This window comes from Mytilus californianus, unplaced genomic scaffold, assembly GCF_021869535.1.
Source record: "Mytilus californianus isolate M0D057914Y unplaced genomic scaffold, xbMytCali1.0.p SCAF_14, whole genome shotgun sequence".
Classification (NCBI taxonomy): Eukaryota; Metazoa; Mollusca; class Bivalvia; order Mytilida; family Mytilidae; genus Mytilus; species Mytilus californianus.
The window spans coordinates 14,883,321-14,898,554 of NW_026262626.1; the positions used below are offsets into that span (position 1 = coordinate 14,883,321).

A 15,234-nucleotide genomic window follows, 5' to 3' on the forward strand; every position below is an offset into this window, starting at 1 on the left:
ATTGCTAACTTTGATTGTATATTGTCAATCCCTCCACATCGTGAATACGCCATGCCAGGTGTTGGATAAGTTTGATACAGGGTGGCGGCTTCGAAGCGTAGAAAAAAATCCAGGTTAATGAAAGTGTAAAATTTTGTTGTTGAAAATTTTAAGTACTAAATTCCTAAATTTGTACTTAACTCCGTTCTACGGGTAACATGGTTGTTTGATATGAAAATAGGATAAAAAGCATCAGGAAAAATTAATTGTCACGTTATAAGTATTCGCAGAGACATATTATATGTCTCTGGTATTCGTAAATGGATATGAAAAAACTTAACAAGGAATGTTTATTGGTAAACGGACAGAAAGTCGCAGGACAAAGGTTTAAATTAATTATTTTACAATTGTTTAAAAATATGAGAGAAAGTTCTTGACGAATTGACTTTATTTATAGATAAATATATTTAGTTGAGGAAATGATTAATTCGCCTTCAAATAGTTTTTTTTATCAATAACTTATAAAAAGGAGACATTTTTGACAGCATGACTTCAATTAATTACCAAACCACTTTGGCAGATTGTTTTCTTAACAATCATTGTTCATATTAATATTCAAAAATAAATTTTGTTTACAAGTCCGTTTCCTTTTAAAAATGTTTCAGAAAAATACTGAAACGTTTTTAAAATTAAGTTTATTCAAAGAAAAAAATATCCCAAAACTGAGTCGTGACTTTTTACTTGTTACTTTTTGTTGTACGTTCTAAGTGTCAATCCTAGCAAACACAAATTTGGAAATAAAATCGATTACAATGTAATTTTATAGAAGGAAAAAGGGGGGTTAATGAACAAATTATTACTATACACTCACATACTTCTAAAAAGATTTGCATATGTAAGCTGTCTAAAGATAATGTTGAATTATTTCAGGAGTTTCAATTAATTTAGGAGAAAAAAGATTATATACAGTTTTGTTTTCAACGCCTACTACTACAAAAAATAGTGATTCTTTTTGTAGATTTGGTACTTCAGTTTCGACTCAAAATTTCCTATTGTAATTGTTGGATGCCAAATATTAAGGAGAAGATTGTATTTGTACTTTATGTAATTGTGGTGATATTGGCGACGCGATTCATTATATTATAGCAAGGATTTGTAAAAATCCTTGATTATAGAATGTTCGGCAATAGACGAAAGTAGACAAACCCTATTTAAACGGGGTTTTGATCTCCAAGGACGCCACATTTTACATCGAATAAGATCTATATTTGTTAACGTTTTCAAATGAAATAACTTGAATTGAAAATTTCTTGACTATGTGAAGATTTCTTATATTTCTAAATGGCTTCAATTATTACATACAAAACGAAAAATTTATTTAACTTTTTTTGTAAAAACAATATTCATGTATTTTTATAATTTTTCCAAGGAAACGTTTTTTTTTGTTTGTTTGCAAAGTTTACTTGTATGTGTTTATAACCATCACCAATCAGTCCTAATTATAAAAGATCACACGTCGTAATCAAAATGATGATTGGTATTGAATATGATCATCGGTCATGCATGACGTATCCCAAATAACTTCTTTAATGTTGGTTTGATTTTATCAAAACCAAAATTATAAGATCAAATATTAAATTATCTATCGAATGTTTACCCTCATCGCTCACTAAAACATATATACATGTCCTGAGTGACTTTTTATGTCCTGTCTGCACCCAGGAGGTCCTGAGCGGTTTTTAGACGTACCGTTAATTTATAGGCATATATTTGAAGCTGTTCTTAATTATGTACATTATCTATAGGTATACATGTATCAGACAAAAAGACTTTCCAATGAACTTAGTTCTAGTTATCTTAGTTCCTAGTCACAGGCACTTGTCTCAGAAAAAAAATTTCCTATATACTTTTAATGTTATATTAAGCAGGGACTTTCTATACGATTCAGAAAGGTAAACGGACAGAAAGTCACAGGACAAAAAGTCACAGGACATAAAGTCACAAATTTGATAGGACAAAAAGTCACAAATAATTTGTTGACAATTGTTTGAATATATAAGAGAAAGATCTTGAAATATTTTCTTTTTATTACATATATTCATTTTTAAGTTTAGGAAATTGTTCATAAGCCTTGATAAATGGAAATTTATTAAATTTTAATCATGAAAAGGATATATTTCTTGGCACAATGAAGCCATTTAAGTACCAAGCCACTTTGACATTTTGTTTTCATAACAATTATTTGATCATTTTGATATTTATTGAATAAATTTTAATTACAAAGGTGCTTCATATATAATAGTTCAAGAAAAAACAAAAATTAAATTTTTTAAATTAGTGTTTTCTTGTTTAAAGAAAAATAATCTCAGAACTGAATTGTGACTTTTTGTCCTGTGACTTTTTGTCCGTGACTTTTTGTCTGTGACTTTTTGTCCTGTGACTTTCTGTCCTACATTCTATACTAAGATAGTATAGAAAGTCCCTGTATTAAGGTATATAGGAAACAAAATTCTAACACAAGTGCCTGTGGTCCTAGTGTGAAATAAATCCACTGGGAATTGGCCTTTTTAAACACATCTATATATACGTTTTCTCAAGGGTTTGTACATGTAAAGTGAAATTATGTTTACTCAATGCGTAGTTACTTAAGTTTATTTGCTGCTTTTTTCTTCTTTATTTTATATAAATGATTTTTTTTTTAATAAATTTTAACATTTTTTTCTTCGAAAGAATTGTAGTGTTGCAATAGGGAATGGACACAGATACTTAACTACATTTAACGAAAAAAATTTTGTGTAATGTCATCAATCTGTATTACACATAGACAGGATGTTCTCTAGAAAACTATGATATTTCTAATACGTTATACACACCCCAGGGTACACGCACTGTCGTAATGGAAAATTACTGCATGCTTTAATTACCTGTAATCAGCCATGCAACAAATCAGTTGACTGACCATGTCATTACAGTTTAAAAAGTTTTTCCTCAGATCAAAACGGAATATTCATTTTAACTTTAAAATTTAAAACTTTAAAAAGTATACTTTGATATAATTATGACGTAAAAGAATTTAACAATTTAATAATCGGATTTTTCCAAAGATTAAGATACAATTATATTTATTATTCTGGGACTGACAGATATATCACAGGCACTTGTCTCAGAATTTTGTTCCTATATACTTTTATTAAAGTATATAGAATTTTTTTTTCTGAGACAAGTGCCTGTGAGATATATACATGCATAAGTCCCAGACATATATAATTGTAAATCAAAATGATTAACATAATTACTGGAAAATAATATAATGTTTCAGTCATGTTGATGTCACAAATACACATGAATTATTTGATGATGCATGCTGGAATTTCTTATCTAAGTGCATGACGGTGACCACAGACATATATATATATATCCATTTACTGATTCTATAATTTCTTGAGAAAAAAAATCAGGAGGGAAGTCAGAGGGAAGTGAAACAAACATTTTAAGCTTTTATTAAAAATTGTTGGGAAAACAATAAAATACGACACTGAGTTTTGAAAAAAAAGTTTATGATTGGTCTTAATTTTTTTTTTTAATAAAGATAGAAACAATTTTTTGTCCCAAGAAAAAAAAAAACAATGCCCCCTTTTTAGCCAAACCGACACACGCCGATGAATGAAGAATTCCAAGTATAGGATCACAAGGTCACATTTTAAAACTTTTTCAGTCGCCCAGTCTCAAAAAGCAATTTTGACTGGCATTGTTTTTAGTCGAATTATGTTTTTGCAGGTCAGGTTGCAAAGTGGCAGGTCGGATTTGACAATGTCAAGAGGGGCACTTCAATACTTAATTGATAGGGGGTGTCGCTGGGGTTCTGTTACCCCACCCTATTCATATAATTTAGATCTTAAAAATGTATACCTTTTCATATATTGCGTGGGTAAAATTGTAATTTATTAGTTGGTTAATTGGTTTTCGTGGGGTGTGCTGGAAAAGTGGAATATTTAAGGCTAAGATTCTGTATGTAATGTTTACTTACGGCGAGACTTTCGGCTGTGAAAAAATGAAAGGGCTTTCCATATACAAGTAATTGGAACTTTATCGACCTTATCATATATTTCTGATAGTTTTCCCCACCTATTCCCATATTTTCAAGCTGGAAAAAGTGACCTATTTCAGCGGCACGTCCTATCACCTTGTATATAGGTTTTCGTGGGGTGTGCTGGAAAAGTGGAATATTTAAGGCTAAGATTCTGTATGTAATGTTTACTTACGGCGAGACTTTCGGCTGTGAAAAAATGAAAGGGCTTTCCATATACAAGTAATTGGAACTTTATCGACCTTATCATATATTTCTGATAGTTTTCCCCACCTATTCCCATATTTTCAAGCTGGAAAAAGTGACCTATTCCAGCGGCACGTCCTATCACCTTGTATATAGGAAGTGCCCCGCCCCCCCCTCCCCCCCCCCCCCCCCCGAGTAAAATACACAAATGTATAATACCTTAATTCAGGAGCACAGTCTGTCTTTACCGTAAATAACTTCGAGATTAATATGTAAGTTTACTTTGCTAATCGATGTTCCTGTAATTCAGATTTAAATTTATTTGTGAGACCCCCGTCACTATTTATATTCACTCAAAGAAAGGGGTTCTCCGTTACTGGGAAAACCCAAGGACGTATTGTGTTAGTTACTAGTATACGTCCTTGGAAAATCTTATCTGATTCAGGATCAATTTATCGGTTACACTCCCCTATCACCAGTGATTCTTTGTGAACTGACATTCTGAAAAAGGTATAATGTTGACTATCAATTTGCATGATTAGTTACAGATGTCGACTCGGACTACTGCAAAAGACAATAATTCAGTTCACTGATTTAGATTGAATAGTGGTTAGGTGAATCCCCTCTTCCCCAAACAAGTAAGAATAAGTTACATATTTTGGTAGTCCAAATAATTATGACGTCTAGCAAGGCTATTTTATTTTTTTTATGCCCCCGCCGTAGCGGTGGGGGCATTAAGTTTTACCCTTGTCCGTCTGTACGTACATACGTCCGTACGTCCCAAAATTGGTTTCTGTTCTCTAACTTGAGTTTGCCTTAACCAAATGTTAAAGTAAAAACTTATACACAATGCTTATTACCACAAAACACAGATCAAGTTTGAATTTTGGTGGCGTCACTTTAACCGTTCTAGAGTTATGCCCCTTTAAAAATGGAAAAATTGCATAATTTTTAGTTTCCGTTCTCTAACTTAAGTTTGCCTCAACCAAATGTTATAAAACTTATACACAATGCTTATTACCACAAAACACAGATCAAGTTTGAATTTTGGTGGTGTCACTTTAACCGTTCTAGAGTTATGCCCCTTTATAAATGGAAAAATTGCAAAATTTTTAGTTTCCGTTCTCTAACTTAAGTTTGCCTCAACCAAATGTTATAAAACTTATACAAAATGCTTATTTCCACAAAACACAGATCAAGTTTGAATATTGGTGGCGTTACTTTAACCTTTCTAGAGTTATGCCCCTTTATAAATGGAAAAATTGCAAAATTTTTATTTTCTTCTAAATATCAAGTAATTTTTAAAATTGGAATTATCTTCCTTTGTCCATTATTATAGTTGAATCAACTACAATCAATGCTTTATACAATGCAATGTTTAATTTTGACTTCCACTGATAAAACACAGATCAAGTTGAATTTGGGTAGTGTCACTTTAACCATTATTGAGTTATGCCCCTTTATAAATTGAAAGATTGCAAATTTTTAGTTTCCTTTCTGTAACTTAAGTTTGCCCCAACCAAACATTATGAAACCTATACCCAATATTCATTACCACAAAACTTAGATCAAGTACAAATTTTTTGTTTCCGTTTTCTAACTTTAGTTTGCCTCAACCAAATGTTATGAAACTTATACACAATGCTTATTACTACATAATACAGATTAAGTACGAAATTTGGTGGCGACACTTTTACCATTCTTAAGTAATGTCCCTTTATAAACATAAAAATTGCTGAATTTTTCGTTTCCGTTCTCTAACTTTAGTTTGTCTCAAGACTCTCAACCAAATGTTATAAAACTTATACACAACCTTTCTAGAGTTATGCGTGTTTACAAATAGAAAAATTGCTGAATCTGTTCTCTACTTAGGTTAGCCTCAACCAAATGTTATGAGACTTACACACAATGCTTATTACCACAAAACTCAGATCAAGTTCAAATTTGGGTAGCGTCACTTTTACCGTTCTTCAGTTATGTCCCTTTATAATTTTTCTATCTATCTATCTTCATATTTCCGCACTCAGTCACAACTTTGACTATTACTTGCCCAGAAAAAAGTTAAAATAGCCTTGCAAGACAATTATTTGGACTAATCTTCAACTTTGGCAAATATGGTCGTACCACAGGGGTTTGTTACAATTTGCCAGGTTTTCTATCCTTACGAACCCTGAAAAACTTACCAGTCCAGGTGATAAAAAATCTGTCTCCCCTTTTTATCCCACCAGAAAATCAAAAGGTTGTCTCCTTACACCTACATGACAAAAACATATACAAATATGGTATTATTGCCAATGTGACGGCTCTTCAACAGACACTAAAAACGTAGAAGTTAACAACATTATAGGTCACCGTACAGATTTCAACAATGGGCTAAAAAGCTAAACTGCGTAATAAGCTACAAAAGGCTAAAATAGATAGACAATATCTGACAAGGGTAGAAATGTTCAGAATGTTGAAAAAAAAATCTACTGTCCATTTGCATCAAAACTGGCAGCTGACTCATAGGAGTTGTTGCCTTAAATACAGATTTTAACCATTTTTTCTTTTCTTCATGTTTCTTGAATTTGCCTTTTTATCTCGAAAACTGTAATAATTAAAGAGAAACTTAAATCTTATTAAAAAGTTATTGCTTTTCAATGATGATTTTGATCCAGTTTTTGCAAAAACTTGGAAACTTTAAATCTTGGGTAAACTCCTTATATTATACTGCCTGGTCTCATGGTAGCGTGTTCACCTCACGTGCAGAATGTTGTTTATTTTGAACCCAACCGGGTAAAACCAAAGACTTTAAAGTTGGTATTTGCTGCTTCTCCCCTAAGCACGCAGTATTATTAAGAAGTAAGAGCAAATACTGGTTTGTTCAGAGTCAGAATAATGTGTCAAGGTAAGGTGACATGTCTCTCTGAGAACTAGTGTAAGAGATAAATTGTCTGGTCAGACAAATATAACTAGTATAAAAAGTCCATGGATACAGAATTTACTAGTATACTTAGTCCGATGTCAGTAATTTATGTCCCCAGACTAATTTTCCTAGTCCATGACATCACTATTCCTAGGTAAAAATGTCCAGTTTTTCTAATACTGTATGCAACATGTCAAGTATATTTGGTGTATGAAAATTTTTAAGGATGTACATGTTAGTCTGGCATGTTTTATTCGACCTTGACCTCATTTTTATGGTTCATTGCTCAATGTTATTTTTTTGTTTTTTGGTCAGTTTTTCTATTTTCTTATTTTCAAATTAGCAATAGGTCAACTATATTTGGTGTATGGAATGATTGTAAGGTGCATATGTCTGACTGAGAAGTTTCATCTTACCTTGACTTTATTTTCATAGTACATTGGACAATGTTTAGTTTTTGTGGTTTTTTTCGGATACTGTAAGCAATAACATGAATAAGGCCCCTATATTTGGTAAATGGAATGATTGTGAGATGCACATGTCTGTCTGGCATGTTTTATATGACCTTGACCTCATTTTCATGGTTCATTGGTCAATGAAAAGTTTGCATTGTTTTGTCAGTTTATCATATGCTTTAAGCAACAGGTAAATTATATTTGGCGGATGTAACGATTGTAAGGTGTGCATGTCTGTCTGGCAGATTCATATAACCATGATCGCATTTTATGGTTCTTTGGTCAATGCTAAGTTTTCTTGGTTTTTTATTCGACCGTCATATATTGGTATGACGTTGGTGTTGTCGTCGTCCTTAGACACATTGGTTTTCGCACTCTAACTTTAGTTTAAGTGAATGGATCTCTATGAAATTTTACCATAAGGATTGATTTTGGGGGTTATGGTACCAACAGTTAAGGAATTAGGGGCCAAAAATAAGCATCTCCATGAAATTTTACCATAAGGTTCAATACCACGAAAGGAAGGTTGGGATTGAGTTTGGGGGTAATTGCCCAACTGTTTAGGAATAAGGGGCCAAAAAGGGGCCAAAAATAAGCATTTTTCTAGTTTCCAGACAATAACTTGTGTTCAAGTGTAAGGATCTCTCTTAAATTGTACTGCAAGGTACCATACCACAAAGGGAAGGCTGGGATTGATTTTGGGGGCAATTGCTTTAAAATTTTAGGAATAAGGGGCCAAAAAAGGGGCAAAAAAACAAGAATTTTTCTAGTTTCAGGACAATAACTTGTGTGTAAGTGTATGGATCTTTCTGAAATTGTACTACAAGGTTCCATATCACAAAGGGAAAGCTGGGTTTGAGTTTGGGGGTAATTGCCCTAAACGTTTAGGAATTTGGGGCCAAAAATAAACATTTTTCTAGTTTCCAGACAATAACTTGTGTTCAAGTGTATGGATCTCTCTGAAATTGTACTGCAAGGTACCATACCACAAAGGGAAGGCTGGGATTGATTTTGGGGGTAATTGCCTCAAAATTTTAGGAATAAGGGGCCAAAAAGGGGCAAAAAACAAGCATTTTTCTAGTTTCAGGACAATAACTTGTGTGTAAGTGTATGGATCTTTATGAAATTGTACTACAAGGTTCCATATCACAAAGGGAAAGCTGGGTTTGAGTTTGGGGGTAATTGCCCTAAACGTTTAGGAATTTGGGGCCAAAAAGGGACCAAACAAAACAAGCATTTTTCTAGTTTCCAGACAATAACTTGTGTATAAGTGTATGGATCTCTCTGAAATTGTATTGCAAGGTACCATACCACAAAGGGAAGGGTGTTATTGAGTTTTGGGGTGATGAATCATAAGGGGGTTCAAAAAATTTGGGGGGGATTTTTTTTTCCCATTTTTCCTTTTTTTTTATTTAAAATTTTCCATTTTAAATTCATATATAAAGCAAATAATAACGATATGGTTTGAATGGGTAAATTAAAATTTTTTAAGTTCTTAGACCACATTCATTCTGTGTCAGAAACCTATGCTGTGTCAAATATTTAATCACAATCCAAATTCAGTGCTGTATCAAGCTTGAATGTTGTGTCTATACTTGCCCCAACTGTTCAGGGTTCGACCTCTGCGGTCGTATCAAGCTGCGCCCAGCGGAGCATTTTATTCATTTTATCAGATATTATAAGCATATGTCTACCTGTTGGTGTATGGAATGACTGCAAGGTGTCATATAAAAATAAGAAGATGTCTGTCTGCCAAGTTTAATATTACTGTGACCTCATTTTCATAGAATATTGATAATATCAAGCAAAAATGATGAGCAAGACAAGATACAAATGATCCAAAATTGTCAGTTGCCTACTCATTATGTAATAGTAGTTATTGTCATTAAATGATAATGTTTACCCTTTTATGTGTAGGGCAAGAACATTAAAGATAAAGGGAAACTATAAACAAAAGAAATTATCAACAAAAATAGATTTACAGACGTCAACAAAGCCTAAATGGTAAGTCCACTTCTATATAAAAGTTATTGCCCTTGAATAATGATTATTATGAAAACAAGATGTGGTATGATAAATGAGAAAACTATCCACCAGAGTTCAATTAAGTCAATGTAAGTGGACGTAAGCAATGCAATTACTTATTAGCGGCCAATGATGACCTGTAAATAATGACAGGCAAAATATGGCAGGGTTGATATAAAAATAAGAAGCGGTACGATTGCCAATGAGACTTTTCTCCAATAGAGATCAAATGACATTAAATTTAACAAAATTAGTTCACTGTACAGCCTTCAACAATGAGCAAACCCTATACTGCATAGTAATCCATAAAAGGCCATGAAATAACAAATGTAAAACAATTCAATAAGGGCATGGCGTCATTTAAAAAGGGCATGGTGTCTATCCATGCTAAACATGCTTGGGGGAAACACCACAAAGGTGAAAGCTAAGTGCCTGATTTTTGCACAAAACAATAAACAAAAAACAAATATGATATATGGCAACAATTGACAACCACTGAATAATAGACCCCTGACTTGGGACAGACACTTACAAAATGTGGCATGGTTTAACATGTTTGCTGGCACCAAATCCTCCTCTAATTAAGGACAGTGGTGTAAGTGTCAGTTCAATATAAAAACTATAAAATCAGTTGAAAAGGGTTTTTTTCTGCTCTTGGGTCAGGTTATTTTGATACATTCCCGTTTTCATTCTCAATTTTATTAACTCATTAGAATGCAACAAAGCAGAAAAACAGCTACCAAAAACACAGACCGGATGTGGCTGGAAATTTATTCTTTCCCTTTAACAAAAAAGACTCAACATACAGATCTATTAGTACTCACAGTTACTGACAGCTAATTCAAAGCAAATATCAACTAATAAAATAAACATTTAGTGAGCACCCAATCCACCCCTAACCTGGGACAGTGGTTTTAATAACAGCACAACTGTAAACATTTGTTGCAATTGGCTTAACTCAAAAGACTGCAACAAGGCACACAAAACAACTAATATGAAAACCATAGACACAAAGCACTGAAATAAGAGTTCTTACAATTTTAAATATTCAAATGAAATTTTTATCAAAATGTACATAAACATGATAAAATAGCCATTTTATTGCTGTATTTCTCTTCATTTATAATTTTTGAGTTTTGTGTATTTGTAGGTCAGACATCTTGGTTTTCATGATCATCATTCAACAGGTCAATACTGAACAGCAAACTTAAAGTTGATATTTTTCTACATAGTGTGACTTTTTTATTAATTTGAAATGGAATGTGTTTTTTTTTCCTACATAAGAAAGAGGAAATTTCAACATAATGACTATAAACAAAAAGGAGTCATATCATCATGATCATAGATGCTCAAGAACTTAATCATGAAAATGCAACAACGTAATTATCAATTGAAAGAAGGGAGGAATGAAAAAATATATTAGTATTTTGTTGTCCAAATGAACTTGCTTTGTCCACTCATTTAAATCGCTCCATCCAATAAAGATGTACGGAGGAAGATTTTTGAAGAACAGATTGCAAAAGTGTTTTGTCTAAGAATTGTAGGAATATTCTAGTGGATGAAATAATTTATTTACTTGACTCTTATATAGTGGACTGAATAATTGTTCATAGCAAGCTGAAACAAGAAAACTAAAACTTAACAGGAAAAGTGTTTATTTTATAAATTTACAAATATAAATGTAATATTATGAACACCACAAAGGAATAAGATTCAAATCGTTTGCATATTTATGTATTGCAATGGAACTACAACAAAGAAAACTTTACCTCATGAAAAGAGTAAACTATTAACTGTGCTTTGTCAATTTATTCAGTCAGAATATGAAATATTTTTTTCAGTTCTATTTTTCATAATGAAACAAAGAAGACAAAGAGTTCAAATCAATATTTTTTTTCTTTTATTAAGACGTCATCATTTTATTTCAGTTAAAGGATTTTATTTTTTGACTTTAAATATTATTATATTCCCAAAATAATAATAATCTTTATTGACATATAAACAAATTAAATACATGTTTGTGACAAAATGAAAAAAACCAAAATACACTCATATATATATTATAAACTTTTTACTACCAAACAGAATTCATTGTAACATACACATTACTGTATGTTTATAATTTGAATTCCATAGGATTTTATTTTGTCCCATGGGATATTAAAAATCCCATGGGATAATTATAGTCCCATGGGATTTTTTTTGTCCCATGGGACAACAAATATCCCATGGGACTACAATTATCCCATGGGACCCAAAAAAATCCTATGGGATTTAACCAAAATCCCATGGGATAATGGTCAATCCCATGGGATTTGCCCTATCCCATGGGATATTGAAAATCCCATGTTTTTCTAAATCAAATTACAAAATATATATAATAATAACAGCAGAAAAACAATGAAATTATTGAATCCCATGTAATTCCGCACATTTTGGTTATTTACACGACACTGTAGGTCTAAGGAGAGGCGGCGGCGGATTTGCAAATGAGTGTTTTGCAAATTAAAAGTGTCCAGTGTTCATAGTTTAACAAATAAAACTCAAAGTGGTCGTACACATATTTTTTTCAATGAATATTCATTTATAGGAGTTGTCAGTCTTTCCAGGCCATAATTGATAATTTTACTTTTGGCAGCAGTTCTCATTAATGAATCATACATTAATTTCCAAATTTATACAGATTTCTTTTTAATATAAATTAAGATTTTGAATTTATTTTCCCTTTTTATTGCATGTTTATACATACTCCTTTTGTTGCATTTCTTTCCGTTTCCGTTTTCTTTCTATATTTTATCATTTTCCGATGCTTTCTTTATCGCAAAATTTCTAGGTAGTTAAACATTTTGGATTCATGTTTTTCTCATTTCCGTATTTTTGTGGCATTTTGCATATCCTTTGTTTTGTTATAATTGCCAATAATGGTTTTTCTCTATTAAATTTTATTAACAAAAAAAATATGCATTTTGCTTTTGATGATTTAAAATTTGCAGATAGACAACGTTCCTTGAATAAAACAAATGTCATGAATGTGCTGAAAAAAAAACTAAGATCCCGATATTTTTTATATCAATCTCATTTGGTCAACATTTGAATTTAAACTTAAACTTTTCCTTTATCATACATTGAGAGCTCGTTGGAAGTACTTGATAAATTGCATGCATATATTGGTGATTTTGAATCTGTTCAAAGTTTTGATTTTTCTACCCTATATACCACATTGCCTCACATTCTCATTAAGAAAAAATTCACACACCTAATTAAATGGGCATTTAAAAAGTCAGAATGTGAATATATATGTTCAAACTCTTTTAGGTCATTTTTTAGTAGCAATAAACAAAAAAACTATGTCAATTGGACATGCTTTGATACTATATATGCCCTTGAATTTTTACTAGATAACATTTTTGTTCGCTTTGGAGATTCCGTATATCGTCAGGTTATCGGAATTCCAATGGGGACTAACTGTGCACCACTTATTGCGGACCTTTTTTTGTATTGCTATGAGTTACAATTTATGACAAAAATCAGCAAAGACCCATCGAAACAACATCTGATACACAAATTTAATAATACTTTTAGATATTTGGATGATATTTTGGCTCTCAATAATGACGACTTCAGTATGTATACTAAAGATATTTATCCTGTTGAACTTACTTTAAATAAAGCTAATACTAACAATGACCACTGCCCTTTCCTCGATCTTGATATCTATATCATTAACGGAAAGCTTAATACTAAAATATATGATATAAGAGATGATTTTTCATTTCCTATCGTTAATTATCCATTTTTAGATGGTGACGTTCCCTTGTCACCATCTTACGGTGTTTATATATCTCAACTTGTACGATTCGCTCGTGTATGTAACAATGTTTTAGATTTTAACGAGAGAAATTTATGTATTACTGAAAAATTATTACACCAGGGTTTTCGATATCACAAACTAGTCAAAACATTTACTAAATTTTATCATCGGTATAAGGACATCATTCGTAAATATAGCTCAACATGCAGACTTCTTATACGTTCAGGTATTTCATATCCAATTTTTTATGGAAATATTCTTTATAAAGCACAAAAATGTCAGTATTCACCTCTGAAGCTAACAAAACCTTTAAATAGACTTATTAAGAAGGGATATAGTTACGATACTGTTGTCAGGTCATTAAAGATTGCATATTTTGGCGTTAATATTGATTCACTTATAGGGTCTTTGCATCGGCACTAAACACATTTATTTAAAAACCAGTTGTTGGCATGACACGGGTTATGTTCTTCTCATATATGTTATGATGGTATGATACTAAACCCCTAACGGGAAGGATTGTTCCTGATATTCATATGATGAAGACATAATCTTTCAATCAGTTTAATTGAAGTCTGGAGCTGGCATGTCAGTTAACTGCTAGTAGTCTGTTGTTATTTATGTATTATTGTCATTTTGTTTATTTTCTTTGGTTACATCTTCTGACATCAGACTCGGACTTCTCTTGAACTGAATTTTAATGTGCGTATTGTTATGCGTTTACTTTTCTACATTGGCTAGAGGTATAGGGGGAGGGTTGAGATCTCATAAACATGTTTAACCCCGCCGCATTTTTGCGCCTGTTCCAAGTCAGGAGCCTCTAGCCTTTGTCAGTCTTGTATTATTTTTAATTTTAGTTTCTTGTGTACAATTTGGAGTTTAGTATGGCGTTCATTATCACTGAACTAGTATATTTATTTGTTTAGGGGCCAGCTGAAGAACGCCTCCGGGTGCGGGAATTTCTCGCTGCGTTGAAGACCTGTTGGTGACCTTCTGCTGTTGTCTGTTCTGTGGTCGGGTTGTTGTCTCTTTGACACATTCCCCATTTCCATTCTCAATTTTATTGGTTATATTATAACTTATATTTTTATTTTCATTCGAATTGAACTGGAAACAAATAATTATGATATAAAATTAAAAACCCGAGCATGACATCAATAGACTATTTTCATATTACCGGTTTTTGACTCCGGATTATATAATTTGTCGACTGGTTACCTTGGACATCATGGTACCAAGTCAGGTAAGAGCAAGCTAAAGAAGTAAAACCAAGCGTTCAATCGGTACAATTTTGGGGGAAAATTACCTGCTTAATATTTTTCTTTCACTACAAAATCATCGGACAACAATAAAAGTGAAAAAACTTTCAAAATATCATAAATATTTTTCCTCACAGCTTTTCCAATTTCACGGTATAAATGCGCAAACCCGATATATGCTTACCTTGCATATGCTTGGACATTTTTCAGACCGTTTTCAAAAATAATATTTTCCGGTTTACGGTTTCAGTGATATTGATTTTGCTTTAACACGCGAATAACAATAACAATAGCAATACTCTTGTGAAGTTTTACGATGATCAGAAAAAAAAATACCGTTGGAAAGAAACGGAAGTCTGATCTTTTGCACACAGAATGTAACGTTGGACATTACGTTTTTGCGTAAAAATGGGATAATTAAGTGTTATAATTCTTGATATTTTAAATTTCGGTTCCTTTTTTTCTTTATTTTCAAGTCTAATGTAATAAATTCAACCAGAAATCACTATATTTTTATCGAACTGACC

General features: G+C 32.1%; 1 protein-coding gene and 1 long non-coding RNA gene across 7 annotated transcripts in view; one reads left to right on the plus strand and one right to left on the minus strand.

Annotated features, from left to right (window-relative positions):
* The window catches only part of LOC127724252 (uncharacterized), a 259,524-nt gene that overhangs the window by 32,198 nt on the left and 212,092 nt on the right, over positions 1–15,234 (minus strand). The window lies entirely within an intron of this gene.
* LOC127724266 (uncharacterized) lies at positions 4,672–10,946 on the plus strand. The gene is made up of 3 exons (XR_007992418.1): positions 4,672–4,762; positions 9,530–9,616; positions 10,788–10,946. It is a non-coding gene; the product is annotated as an uncharacterized LOC127724266 (long non-coding RNA).